This window comes from Pinus tabuliformis, chromosome 4_2, assembly GCF_031772625.1.
Source record: "Pinus tabuliformis cultivar Carrire ecotype Pingquan chromosome 4_2, CPIR1, whole genome shotgun sequence".
Taxonomy (NCBI): domain Eukaryota; kingdom Viridiplantae; phylum Streptophyta; class Pinopsida; order Pinales; family Pinaceae; genus Pinus; species Pinus tabuliformis.
This window is the reverse complement of record NC_142304.1, coordinates 167,622,749-167,636,442: the sequence shown is the minus strand read 5'-3', so window position 1 is coordinate 167,636,442 and position 13,694 is coordinate 167,622,749. Positions and strand designations below refer to the sequence as shown.

The 13,694-nt window shown below is 37.3% G+C and overlaps 1 pseudogene; it reads right to left on the bottom strand.

Annotated features, from left to right (window-relative positions):
* Nucleotides 1-6,335: 6,335 nt before the first annotated feature.
* On the bottom strand, nt 6,336-10,000 carry LOC149168709 (serine hydroxymethyltransferase 3, chloroplastic-like; annotated as a pseudogene).
* Between the last annotated feature and the right edge of the window lie 3,694 nt (nt 10,001-13,694).

Here is a 13,694-nt window from a genome sequence, read left to right as displayed (position 1 = left end):
CTGCATGATACCACTGGGGGCCGGCATGATGGATAGCAAATATTGCGGGATGGCCTGCAGTACAGCTTTGGTGAGGACAAGTCTCCCAGCGAAGTTAAGAGCCCTATGAGTCCAATGCTTGCATTTTTTCTCCAGTTTCGCTAAGATGTTTTCCCAGTGAGTTTTTTGCCAAGGCTTAGTAGTGAGAGGGGCTCCCAGATACTTAGAAGGGAGAGAGCCTTTTCGGAAGCCCAGAATGCTGGAGAGATGGTTCTGGATGGCGGGATGAGTGTTAAAAAAGAAGATAGTCGATTTGGCATGGTTTATCTCCATGCCTGAAGCTTTGCTAAAGAGATGAAGAATGTTTTTGAAGGCCATAGCTTCTTTGACGGTTGGAGAGCCATGCAGCATTGTGTCATCGACAAACTGCTGGTGCGTTGTGGCAGGTATGGAGGGGAAAGGGTGTAGGCCATTAAGCTTTCTTTCCTCTCTTGCTTTGCGAATGAGCCTGCTGAGCCCTTCCATGAGGATTACAAATAGGAAGGGGGAGAGAGGGTCTCCTTGTCGAATGCCTCGGGAGGGGGAGTAAGGAGCAGAGGGGGAGCCGTTTACTAGTATGGAAAAATTGGAAGATTTGATCAGAGCAAGGATCCATTTGGTCCATTGCTTGTCAAAGCCAAAGGCATTTAGAATGGCCTCCAAGTAATTCCAGTTGACTTTGTCAAATGCTTTTGAGAGATCTAGCTGCATTAGCATACCTGGAAGTTTCCTTGTCTGCAGGGTGTGAATCATCTCCTGAGCTAAAAGGATGTTGTCTAGAATTTGCCTACCTTCCACATACCCTGACTGTTCTTCTGAGATTAGGTCAGGTAGAAAGGGCTTAAGTCTGTTGGCTATGACTTTTGAAATGATTTTATATATCACATTGCAGAGAGCAATAGGTCGAAACTTGTTAGGGGAATTGGCTTCTTCTTCCTTGGGGATTAGTGCGATGAAAGTGGAGTTCAGGGATTTGAGAATAGAGCCTGAGCGTCTAGAGTCTTCGACAACTTCCCATACCTCTGTTTTGATAGTTGGCCAGCAAGCTTTGTAGAAGTTGATTGTAAAGCCATCAGGCCCCGGTGCCTTATCATTTGGCATACTTTTGACCGCGTCTTCCACCTCCTCCATTGAGACTTTTCTGAGCAGAGCAGAGTTTTGCTCTGAGGTTATGATGCTGGGTATAGCTTTAGTTAGCTCCTCTATGGCCTCGGATCTTTCTTCTTGCGTTTCCTGAGCTATATGCTTGAAGTGCCTGGTGAGCAGCGTTGATATGTCCTTGTGGTTTTGAAGAATTTCCCCTGCTTCATTTTTGAGCCTGAGGATTTTGTTTGCCCCCCTGTAGTCCATCGTCGATCTGTGAAAAAATTTTGTATTTTGTTCTCCCTCCTTCAGCCATTGGATCCTTGATTTTTGCTTCCACAAAGTTTCTTCCTGTTGGCAACGAAGTTGCCATTGCTGCATCAGAACCTTCTCCTGTTCTTTTGAGTCTTCTCTGTAGTTCCCAGAAGCCCATTCCTTGTGAATTTGATTTAACTTACCTTCAATGGTGTTCTTTTCCTGGAAGATGTTCCCAAACTTCTCAGTGTTCCATTCTTTGATTCTGTATTTGATGTGTTTTAGCTTGCTTTGGAACTTGAACATTTTGGTTCCTCTTAGATCTGATGGTTCGCGCCACCATTCCTTCAGCAGATTTGCAAAGTCGGGATGAGTTAACCAAAACTTTTCAAATCTGAAGGGCTTGTTTCTAGGGGTGCATAGGATGGCTGCTTCCAAAGCTATAGGCCAGTGATCTGATCCTCCACTGGGGAGGATGTCAGAGTCCACTGTTGTTCCTCCGAGTAAGATACTTTCCGAAATCAGAAATCGATCCAGCCGGGAGGCGATCCTATTGTCTCCTCCTCTTCTATTGTTCCAAGTGTAGGAGCCATTTTTGGGGAGAATGTCTACTAGCTTGGCAGCTTCTATGAAATCAACAAAGAGTTCTGTATCTTTGTTAAGCTTTCTGAGACCTCCTTTCTTCTCCAGTAGGGATGTAATCATGTTAAAATCTCCCCCCATGATGATCTTAGAGGTGGGGTATCTTAACTTTAAATTCATAAGAGAATTAAGAAAAGAAAATTTGTCATCTAATCTTTGTGGTCCATAGACATTTATGCATAGGTAGGTTTCAGAGTTACCTGTTATTTGAACTTCTGTGGCAATAAACGAACGTGCAGCCTCCATTGAGATAATGTTTATTGCTCGGGTGTCCCAAAGTGTAGCTATGCCTCCTTCCCATCCTTGACTGGCTACATCTATATATTTGATAGGTTTGCCTAGTCTTTTGCTGATGTTCTCCATTTGGTTAGTAGCGCATTTGGTCTCCTGTATGAACATGATGTCTGGCTTTTCTTGTTGGAACTTTCTCTTGAGCAGTCTTTGCTTAGCTTGGCTGTTAAGCCCTCTTGCATTCCATGAGATGACCTTCATTGATAACTAAAAACTCATTGGTAGGACGGGAAGGCATGAAGAGCCTTCATTTTCCCAGAGTTGATCATTAGAATCCCCAGGTCGTGCAACACCTCCCCACTAGTTCTTCTGCCTCTTCTTTTATTTGGCTTCCGGCCTGTTGGGTTTAGAGATATGCTCTTTGACTGATTACCTGTGCCTTTTGTGATTCCTAATCTTCTGTTTTGCCTTTCGAGTTCCACCTTTTGTCTTGCTATGAAGAGATCGCTGATTTTCCTGATTTCTTCTTCCGGAATGTTGTCTAGCCCTTGGGTTTTCCAGTTTTTTTCCATAGCTGGGAGGTTGACTCCTTCTTTTTCTAGGACTGCATTGAGCTCTAGATCCTCGCTTCCCCCGTCGCTGGTTATCATGTCAGTGTCTTCATCATGTTCGTCTTCGAACTCTTGCATTTGAACTTCTGTTCTGAGTGTGTTTTCCTCCCCATCCTGAGTTGTGTGTTCTGTCTTGTTTTTTGGTGCTTCAATAAGTTTTGTATCTCTGTTAGTGCCTTCTGAGTCTGTATCAGTTTCCAGAATGCTGAAGGTGTTACTGATGATACCAGGTCCTGTCTCTGCTCTGTGTATTCTTTTTCTGTTGGCTCTCTGTCTTATTTTTGGCTTTGTGAAGGCCTCTTTATTCTTTGTTGCTTGCTCTTGTTTGTGTTCGTCCCCTGTTTTGTTGAGAGGGCACTCTCTAACGAGGTGTCCGTGTTCATGACACCTTCTACAACGGAAGGGGATTTGTTCGTAGTCGATGGCTTGATAGTAGTCTTCATCTCTGAATTCCAGCCACAGACCTTCATGCAGGGCTCCTGAGACGTCCATCTCAACACAAATGCGTGCGCAGGAAGTATATCTTCGTTGCACTGTTGCTTCTGAAGCTTTAATGAAGGTTCCGAGCCGGTCTCCTATCTGCTTAAGCGTTGCCAGTCCCCAGTAGTCTATAGGAAGGGAGAATAGGTGGATCCACACTGGAACCTGTGTGAATGTCTCTCGTTCAGGTACGAAGTTTGCCTTCCATGGCCTCATGTAGAGTCCAGCTGAGGCAAAGAAGTATGGTCCGCCATCGAAGACTCTGTCCTTATCTTCTAAGTTTGTAAAGACAACAGTGAAGAAGCCTTTGGCTCCAAGGTGGAGTTTAACATCACCTTTTGGTTTCCAGTGTTGTTTGATCCATTGGCAGAGTGTGCGTTCTGTTGGCCACAGTCCCATAAATTTGCAAATAACTGCATGCTCCATCATGTGGTCTCTATAGGCCTGAATGTCTGGATCTGAGAAGACTACTCGAAGGGTTTCCTTTTTCTTTGGTTTGCATGCTCCTTGAGTTGCCTGTTTGGAGCCGGGGTTGGCAGTCTTTGCTTGCTCCTCTTCCTCTTGTGAGTGCGGCCCTGTTCCATTTTCTTTTTCGCCTTCTGTTTGGGCTGTTACTGGTGCTGTGTTCCTTTGTTCTGCTTCTGGTCTTTTGTCGTTTTTCTCCTGTCCATTATTGGCTTTACCCGTCATCTTTGGGTTTTTTCTTGTCTCTTTCTGCAGCTGTTGTGTCCTTTCTCCGCTGCTGCCGCTGCCATCCTTACGATCTCCAGAGCCATTGATTTTAAATCCTTCCTGCGTTTTCTGCTTTTGCATGACTGCCTGCTTGAAGGTTGGGGTCCCAGTGGACCCCTCGTTTACCATTTGTCGGGTCAGTCCTCGACCTCTGTGGAGTAAATCTGCTAATCTGTCTCTTTGTGCTTCCAGAACTGTTGCTGAGGCTGCAGGTTGCGGCTTCAAACCCTAGGTCTCGAACATGCTCCAGGAACTTGACTTCTATTACTAGTTTTAGTAGAGTGAAATTAATAAATAGTAAGTTTCTTTTGTAGTAAAGTGTCTTTAAGAGCTATAATGTAGCTTAGGAATAAAGAAAGGAGGAATGGAGGAATGACTCGACCAACAGGAGATGAGGAACTAGTTAGTATCTTAGGAGATATACTAAAAGGAGTAGTTAAGTATGCTTTTTGAAATATGGTATGGAGATAAAGAGTAGCTTTAGGAGATTTCAAGTTTCTTTATAGATATTAGGAGTGTCTCCTTATAGAAAGTATATTGGAGTTTATGTCTGATTAACAGGCTAGATAAATTAGAAAACCTTTTCAAAACTCAAAGTGAGCTTGAACTAATTGTTCTATAGTAACAAGAGCACAAAATTCCAATCTTTCATATTCTCTTCCCATGTTATACTAAACACCAAACCATAATTTGAGAATACTAACACTCACTCATCCAATCAAGGTTTGAGCACATCATTCATTGGCCTCATGAATGCAGCAGGTGCATTGGTTAAACCAAATGACATAACTAACCACTCATAAAGATCTTTCTTGGTATTAAAGGTTCTTTTCCATTTCTCTTTCCCTTTCATTCTTATATATTTCAAGAAAATAATCTATGTTGGGAAATGTATGCCTATTCTTAAACATAATATTGTTCAAGAAAAGTCAATGCACATTATTTGGGCTCCATCCTTCTTAGGTACCAACACAATAAGTGACCCTAATGGAGATGCACAAGGCCTGATTAAGCCTTAATCCAACAATCCTTGCACTTGTTTCTTCACCCCATAAAACTCCATAACAAATTATCTATACACTTGTTTGGAATAAGTGAATCCAATAGTAATTGGATCAAATACTCCACTTATTTTTGTGTGTTTTTGGATCTCAAATTTGTCTCTATATACTTTTCATTCGTCTTTCCTATAGAATAAATGAGAGCTTGATTCTATAAACTCAATAAACTCACAATGTAGCTTCCTAATAGTGTAAGTCCCAACCAATCTAATATATTGACTAATATGAATATAATTCAAAACATTAAGAGTGGTCAACCAGTCAAATGAAACACATAAAGGGTGTGTAAAGTGGTAAATTCAGTAATCAAACCCCATGTAAATACCTACTCAAGCTACGCCAATTCTATCTATAAACCATGGAGAGGGTAGTAAATTCATTATATAAAGGGCGTGTACAGTAAATGTAACGGTAGCACTTTATTTCTATTTATTCCTACTTAAGTATTAATGCCTACTATTCCTATTACTTAGTCCTAACCAATAGAAGAGAGTCTAAATAATTGCTCAGGAAAATGAAGGATTGACAGGGTGTACCATACAAGTTATGTAGACTTTTTTTTCCAATAAATAAAATAGAAAACTCAACATCCATCACACCAAAAAATAATTTGTATGCTTATACTGGGAAAGCACATAAATTCAAGAAAAATATAGATCTCAACATGGTTCATTGCTATAATCTACAAATGGGACCAATTCTTGCTAGCCTATGTGAGATGATGAATATAACAATAAAATCTTAGAAGCCCAATTGATTGCAAATGTGTCATGTATACATGGAATTTGTGCATGTGTAGAAGTATATTAGTGAACACACTTTATGAAATTGTGTCCCAATACCTGTGCCCTTGAGAAGTATGGAATATTGCTTTCCAGGCTATATAAAATATCCATAGGCACACCAAATAAATAAGTGCTATAATAGCTTCCATACAAGTTATCAATATTTTTCAACCCAAAATTCTTGTGATGAACAAAAAGAGAGTTGTACAAAATTTCCAATAAATAAAATGGAAAACTCAACATCCAACACATCGGAATAGAATATGTTAATGCCAATGTTGAGAAATCACATCAATTCAGACAAAATTCAGCTTAAAACATTATTCATCACTATAATATACACATGGAACCAAATCATACCAACCTGGTTATCATCACTGAAGCCCAACCTAAAAGTTAATAAAGGACACTTCTGAGCTTGTGAGCACATCATATCTCTAACTAATTATTTCAGTGCCAACACCAGATAATGGAAATTGGATAGCAAATGATTCAACCTGCTTTTTGAGATCAACAATGCTATTTCATAGTTGGAAATTTTCTGACTTAATAAATTCTATAAAATCTTTTAATTTTGTACTTTTCACAGAGCCCTTATCCTTAATGGCTATCTGCACCCCCTCGTGGATAAAATCTGCAACCTTAATAAAGTCATCCTTGAGAATCCCACAGGTGGTTAATGTAGGAGTCCCTATGCGTATACCACCAGGAACCATAACACTTTTATCACTTGAAAATGTAAGGTATGAAAGTAAGCTATATCATCCCATGGATAAAGGAAAATCAATGAATCCATTACATCTAAATTTACAAAGAAAAAATTCATGTAACCTAGTACAAAATTCTTGTTCAGTGTGATAGAAGCAACATTCAAAACGTCCTCTACTCTTGCACCATCAATGCCCTGTCCAAGCCCATTAATATATACCATGTTACATTCAACTAGCTAAATCCAATAGAAATCAATATGTAAGTAGGTTGTGTACTCCAGCATATGAATAGAGGATCCTTACGAAGGGCCTCAAATCAACTATAACTAGGTGATTTTCACTACCACCAGACACCAAATTGTAACCCAAATCCATTAGGATCTTTACAATGGCTTGATAATTTGCTACAACTTACTAAAACTATTTTACCTTTGATAAGAAACAAAATCCATTCAAAAAATAATTCACATGCATGAATTTTACAGAAGCTTAGACATGTGAGAGTGCTACACCTGTACTTGATAAGCCTTGAACTTTGCAGTTGCAACCTATTTTAAATAAACAACCAACCCTCCTATGGTATGGTTATGTGGTCCTCCCTATAAAGCCACAAATTATTTCATGTATCTTTTAGAAATGAAATGATACAAAAAATCAATATATCCAATATTATGATATTAGTGATTAGGATAACAATATGGATGATGGAGGAAAGGAAGGAGAACTCAAATTAACCTATAACCCTGGAAAAAGTACACTGTTGATGGTTGTCACTAGGTCGGCCCCCAATACTGGTTCCTTCCTGAAGAATATCATGCCTCCCCGAGGACCTCGTAAAGACTAAAAATCACAACCCTCTAATCCAAAAATATTTCAGAATGAAAAATATCAAAAAGATAAAAATGAAAGGAAAAAATTGAAACAATTGACAAACAATTCAAGGAACATAATGAGTTTCATCGAATATTTGATCTAGTAGTGATAAGAAACATAAAGAACATAAAAAAATGAAAACAAGAAACTGAATCAAAGAACATGTAAGAGAATCAAAAAGAAAATCTACACTTCTTAACTCTATAATCACTCCTCCTATGATGGGAATGCATATTTGTTTTAGTTCTTCACTGTTTCTTGAAAATTAATGGGATTCTTTTTCTTCTACAAGGGGGGAATGGCATAGATATATAGCATTAAGATAGATCCAAAAAAATATCCATATAATATAGTCATATTTTTAATCGAAAGGGTGAAGTGCGGAGAAAATTAATAACATCAACTCACCTTTGGCATTGTAGTTATTACTACATCACAAAAATCAAATGGATTGGCCATTATAGAAGCAACGATGAGACCACTTATATGTGTCGTGTCCATCATTAAGTATGCCCCAACTGTATTGGAAATCTTCCCAAACCACAAACTTTTTAGTACTAAAAATCATAAAAAATCCAAAATTACATACTATAAGAACATATTAATAAAATCTACTATAATAAATGTTGCTGAAAAGAGAAAATTTTGAAATGACTACTCCTTATAATATCTGTAGAAATACCCAACTTCAATATCTGCCTCATGCGAGGGTAATCAATATCTCAGGGATACACACTAGCACCAACAATGATAAGCTTGATCCTAAAAAGGGTGGCGTTCTTCTCAAGCATCTCATAGTCAATGAATCCTATAACCCAAGAAAACAAACCCAACCATTAATACTTTGAACACTTCCCCAAAAGATTTGTTCAATATTTGTCAATCATGGAACTGTTTCCCTCCTAATTATTATTAGATTGGAAATGCGAGCTCACTTGTGGACTAATCTAGACGATATGGCATTGATTCAAAGTAAATTGATGTAGTAGATACTCGCTTTTTTGTTGTCATGAATCCATGAGATAGATTCCCTATAATGTGGTAAGTCCAAACCCTAAACATTGCAAAGAAATTTTTCACATGTTACATGCCCAAATAGGAATGATAATCTTATCAAAAGAGGTTCATAGTTCAGAACCATACACACCATAATGCGATGATGTGATTGGAGGAGAGTTGTATAAGCAACAAAATTAGCCGGGGATTGAGATAATGGTTGAAAATTAACACCCCATGTACTGTTGTTAAGATAGAATGCTTCTAGGGCCCTATTCTAGCAAAGCCTCTCACTTTGGTCAATGAATTCATTGCCAACATATTATCTGCATGGCATAAATCCCAACCCAACACAGTGGTGAATAAATATAGAAAACTATTCAACAAAGTATCCTTCATTGTGATAACAGATACTCATGCAACAACTACAGGTCTCCACACTATAACACTAAACCTAGAAACCATTACACACATGTCAAACATTCAAACTAAAAAGTATAGGTCCAAAAGCTAAGAGAAAATGAGTTTAACAAGAAAAAATACCAAGTGGCAAGAAGAAACTACCAAGCAACTCAGACACAATCACAATCATGATGGTGCCATTCTTCACATTCCAAGTTATATCTTCGGGCACTTACCTCTTACCAAGGAGTCGTTTTGAATACTTGCTTGTTAGACATGATCCAACAACTTCCATAACCACCTAGGATGTAAAATTTTTAGAAGAAATAAGTTCCAAGCCATTGAAGTATGATTGATTTTCTTTCTCAATTATCACAATCATTTCAGGATGGAGCTCACTCAGAGGAGGAACTACAAAGCTCTTCTTTCCCTATGCACAGAGTAATTTACAAACTAGATAAAGAATTCACAATAAATTTAGTACCCTCGGCAACTGAGGCATGGTTTTATAGGAGCATTAATTGTATTATTAAGGTCTACAATTTCTGTTTGCTAGCATCCCAAGGGAATCTAGATCAAAAACAAATTCTTTATCAAGCCGTTCACTAACCATTAACTCAAAAAAACTATAAATAAAACCGAGGTATTTGACATAGTTCATTACATGAAGATAAGAATCTTATTTGCAACAACTCAATTCACAAATGAATCTTCTAAGAACCTTCAAGTAAAACTATATTCAACTATGATCTGTGCTTTCTTCACTTGGTATTCAAATGGCAGGATGATCAAGGATGTCACACAAGCTATCTATACATGTAACAATTTCAATAAAAAACAAATACATAAATAAATAAATCATAGCATGAATTGCGAACAACATGCACACCTGGGAAGTTGTAGGGTTGCACCATCATGAATGCCAAAGGATTTCCCATTGTCAAGCTTGCTGTGATACAAAATGGTTTATATGATGGGCACAACCTCAAACGTCCTAATTTTCTACTTTTTTGTTTCCAAGGAACCCCCAAAACTAGTTGTGAAGTTTTGGGCATCAAATTTGCAGTTGGGTTCAAATTATATTGACCCAACAAGCCCATCCCTACTACTCCACTGCCCATTATGACCTACAATGAATACGTCTGCACCTGAAACAAGAGCTATCCTCTGTGCCTAGTTCAAAATGTGAAAAATAATCAAATATCGGGAGACATGTGAATCTAGAACTTAATGTGTTGCCGATAATTCTATGGCAGAGGAAGACATGAAAGACACCAAAAGCAGCACCAGTTCGAATTTGTGTCCTACATGTTGCTAACTTGGGTTCAAATCGCAGATAATATACAGAACAAGAATATGACACATGCAGGAGTAGCTGACCTGGGTTTGAATAGAAGATAATATATAGAACAAGAATATCACACATATTCGCAGATAATATATAAAACAAGAATATCACACATGCAGGAGTAGCTGACCTGGGTTTGAATCAAAGATAATATATAGAACAAGAATATCACACATATTCGCAGATAATATATAGAACAAGAATATCACACATATTCGCAGATAATATATAGAACAAGAATATCACCTTGGCAAGAACCAACAAAGAAAGGCCATGGATAAGTTTTATCAACCTCCAGATTGCAACCCACCTTGGAACTTTAACCTTTGGAGTCATTTTTATGCCTTCATAGAGGTATTTTATTTGAAGATGTACCCGAAAAGGAGGGGTCTCCTTGTCTACAAAATTGTTATTCCTTATTTCTTGTCCAAATGGCTCTAGAGGCAATCAGGGGCAATGATCTATGTTATTTGAGTGCTCTATCATCAAACAATCCAACAAGGAAGCCTCCTACCAAGAACCGTATCGTCAAATAAGGGGAGAATAACACCCCATACCTCCGGAGAAAAAATACAAATGAACACTAGTACATGGTCTATTGTTTCCCCTTCACATTTGCATAGAGTGCAAATTCCAGGACCCTACCTTGCCCTATTTTGTAGAACCTCTCACGTCAAAACATTATTTGTTAGGGCCAACCACATAAAAATCATGGATTTCATTGAAGATTTAACTTTCAAAATCTTCCCCACCACAAAGCTACTACTACTGCTTCATCATCAAAGATAGCCTTGTACCACGAGCTAGTTGTCAACAGTCATATGGAAGGATCATTGGACCATACAAATTTCTTGCGTGAAGAAGACATGGAGACAACTCTTTGCTCCTAAATGCAACCAATGTTGAGTTTAAAAAAAAAAAAACTTGATTTTGTACTAAGAAACAACAAAATATACAGAATTTCCTTGTGACAGAGTTGCTAAGATGGAATATTCATCTACAAACATTTACCTATCAGGATGAGAAAAACTAGATTTTTGAAATATAACCAAAAGAAGTTGAACAAATTTAACTTTTGTTGTATATGTTGTATGGATAAGTGCTCTTGCAACCATTGTAAGTTATAATTGTAAAATCAAGATAGATCTTCAAAACAAAAAGGGCATTGGGAAACAAATACAAGGATCCACAACAAGATCATAATATCTTCTAAGTGCAAACCCAAGTAAAAATATTTGTGCAAAGTCATACATTCAAAATTCATGTTAATTGTCAAGTTGTACAACGTGTGTCCATAGCTTTTCAAAGATAAATATTTCTTCATTACATGATCTATTAGAAGATTAGGAGTTACAGTAATGTGGGTAATATATTAAATCATATGTCATTGTACATGGAGTAGTTAGAAATCAGTCTACTGCCATAGATTGAAATGGAGTACAACCCTATTACAAGGCCTATGGTACCAAGTGCAACATCTAGTTTAATAACAGTAATATTCATTGGCTTGTAGAAATATTCTTCTAGAAAGAAACTAAAAGAGCTTTATTACGCTTTGAATTTCAAATGCTTGTTAAAGGATCAATTGGTGGCTGCAATGAACAACTCAAACTAGGCAATCTCAAAACAAAATAATTTAGTATTTCCAAGACAAAATAACATTACTGATGTATCTCTGAATTCCATGAAAACAAAACAATTTGATGTATTGAAATGATGTTAGGAGATTAGTAAAGAGGATCAAATTAAGTGATGTTATGGCCATACCATTATATTTGTTGACGCTTCGAGCGAAGAGACTCAGCAACACCAAGAACATCGAGTGCCCTCCAAGCATTGGTCATCCAAGTCAATGTAGTCCTTGTGGTTTGTAGAGAGTCTTCTTGCTCTAACATCGGGCTCTTCAAACCAACTCTGCACAAGGTCATTAAAAATGTAAAAAATCAGCAAGACACAAATTTGGTAGTAAATATGACCAAAATAAGAACTAGTTCAAACAATTTTCACAATCCTTCTTTTGAAACCAACATTCTAATCTCCTTAGCATTATGATCAGCTATCATTGTTCTTCCCAGGTCAACGAACTCAGCTCTGCCTTGGCATCAAAAGTGTAATTGCATAAAAGGAATGTCGGTCTCATGCCAATAGGTCTCCTACAATGAATGCATAAGAACCTAGTACATAGACCATTTTTCTCTTCACTTAGCTACCCAGGGATTATTTCCCTTTCCAAATATCAATAATTCTTTTCCAAGAAAATATAAAATAAGAATAATATTTTACTATATTCTAAAAGGTGAAGATGCTGAAATCATGCCACAAAGTGAAAGGAAATCAAATATCTTTCCTCAAACCACCAAATATATAAAGAAAACAATAATAATTATAAAAAAAAAATTAGACCTATCGATCTATGCATGAAATGAGTCAAGGGACTAAAAAAATCTGACCAAAACAAACCAAAAAATTCAAACTTGGAAAAATCCTCTAAACAAGAAACAAACAAACCACTAAATTTTTTTAAGATATCAGAGCTAGACATAAATGCAATTTCATGTAATTGAATAAGCCCATTGTTGCTTAAAGTTAGACTTCTTACATTAGTTATTTATCATTTAATACTAGGACACTATCTATGTGAAAAGAAATAGGTCCCAGCTTCATCAAATCTGACTTCATTTCCAATCAAAGATCAAATACAAAGGACACTAACTTGTTACTCTAGGATGGTGCTAAAGTTAAATACGCAAAATAACAAAAAATAAAGATATGATAAAAAATAGACTTGCAAGATTGTATTGGTCAAGTGTGACAGGGACACCAATAACTAAGACTAGAGAGATTTATAGAATGTGGTAGTTACTAGTGTGTGTCTATTGTGCGATTAGTGGTATGGTGGAGAGACCTACCAAGAAGGGACGTTGGTCTCGGGAAAGTATAGTGTGGAGATCCATAGAGCATTTATGTAAAAGGAAGATGAGAAGTGTTGTCTTATGGTTGGGTAAGTTATGGTAGAATTTTGTTGGTGATAAGTGGTAACAAAACACTTACATCAATAGGTTAAAATTAAATTCAGGGCATGAGTTGGACTGACTCATGTTATTTCATCCCTTAATGGTCCTAAGGACATGTGGGGACCCAAACAAATTAGTACTTGAAAGAATTGAAAGCATGACTGACAAATGACTGACAAGACTATACAAAATAATGTCGATTTCATGTCAATAGGTCTCCTACGATGAATGTGCATAAAACTAGTACATAAATCATTTTTCTCTTCCCTTAGCTACCCATGGTTCATTTCCCTTTCCAAATATCAATAATTATTTTCCAAGAAAATATAAAATAAGCATAGTAGTCTACAAAGTCATGCCACAAAGTGAAAGGAAATAAAAACAACTTTATCCAAACCACAAAATATATAAAGAAAACAATAATAACTATAAAACTAGATCTATGAATCTAAG